The following is a 1,627-nucleotide window of genomic DNA, read 5'->3' as shown; positions in this document are numbered from 1 at the left end:
TTATGAAAAACACTATACCTGCCTCAAATGGTGGGGAGTCACATGAGTTATGACATCATCGTTCGAGGTATTGACTATTCCTACACTATTTACTGTCACATTAGTGGGAGGATTATACCAAGAAAATATGAAATTAATCTGATAATCTCTCTAGGAGGAGTTTGAAGGTTTGCATGAAATACTAAAATGATTAAAGCTATGTCGGTACCAAATTTTGTGAATATCAGAGCAACTTTGTTTCAACTAAGGCCTTCCAGGCCTTTGGGGGCGCCGTGGAGCCCTGCAGCCTCTGCTTCCCAGGTCTGGGCCCTGACTTTCACTTCCCCCCATGCAGCAGCGCACCCGACTCCAGCGGGTGGTGGGCCCACAGGACGGAGAGGAAGAAGGTGCCACATAGCTGTTTCAGGCTGTGCCCGGACGGGCTCTGTGGCAAACCCAGCCAACAGATACTTGCCAAGGAGCCCTCCATCTAGGCCTGGCCTATCATATTGGTCAGTGTTTGGCTGTGATGTACAGCAGATGCATTGTCTTTAGTCATATTTAAAGATGATCATCCCAGGAGTTATGTATAAATGTGTGGTTGATTATTATTTTTCTATAGATTTGAAACTACACTCTGCAGACAAACATGTTATTTCTTCACAGAGCAGAGATACCCCACCTTGCTCTAAACAGACTCTTGCAACATGAAGACAAATATTTATTTTCTATTAAACAGAATTTTTTTACATGACTGTCGTATTTTTGGTAGGTTAAATCCATACATAAAGGGGGTGGCTATTGGCTGGAAAAGGAGGAGATATACAGATAGAATAACCCGCATTTTATCAGGTATATAGGACACATTAAACCTTGAATCCAGAAAGTGAAAAATGCAGCCGATAAACAGATTTGACAGTGAGAAAATCTGAGGTGTGCAGGTTGTGATGGCTTTTTGCCTGTTTTCTTTTGATGTATTCAGACAAACAGCCAAAATATTCATGTAAGAGAATAAAATGAGACTAAATGGGATAACGATAGTCATAAAGGCAAAAAGCAAGTCTGTTATATTGTGAAGTATTGAAGTTGAACATGCAAGTTTAATTACTAAATGGAGGTCACAAAACACTTTGTCAATGACATTTCCACAAAATGTCAAATGGATGACAAATGAAAATGTGAACATAAAGTTTACAAATGAATACAACCATATAAGCAGAATGATGAGACCTACTCTCGATGTGTCCATAATGACATTGTAGTGTTAAGGATAACAGATACAGAGGTGTCTGTCATAGGCCATGGCTGCTAAACTGCAAAACTCAACAGAAGTACACGTGTAGATGTAACACATCTGCAGAAAACACCATGGCAGGCTCACTTCATGTGTATCTGAAAACATCTGTGAGAGCAGAAGAGGATAAATTGAAAGGCTGCCTCCTATTTCATTCACAAATAAATTACATAATAATATATACATTGGCTCATGCATGCTTCTGTCGACAAATATGACCACAACAAGAACTGTGTTGACCAAACATATGGAGAGGTACCATAACAGCGTTATGGTGAAATACAGGTATTTTAACTGTCCGATGTCACCATAGGCAGCCAGCACAAAAGACACAATCTTAGTTGAGTTCTCCAT

General features: G+C 40.0%; 1 pseudogene across 1 annotated transcript; it reads right to left on the bottom strand.

Annotated features, from left to right (window-relative positions):
• Positions 1-700: 700 nt before the first annotated feature.
• LOC310953328 (olfactory receptor 11A1-like) lies at positions 701-1,627 on the bottom strand (annotated as a pseudogene). The gene has a single exon. The product of its transcript is annotated as an olfactory receptor 11A1-like (transcript).

Source organism: Echiichthys vipera (genome assembly GCF_963691815.1).
Source record: "Echiichthys vipera genome assembly, chromosome: 10".
NCBI lineage: Eukaryota > Metazoa > Chordata > Actinopteri > Perciformes > Trachinidae > Echiichthys > Echiichthys vipera.
The sequence above is the reverse complement of the archived record's forward strand: the minus strand, read 5'-3'. Positions and strand labels throughout refer to the sequence as shown.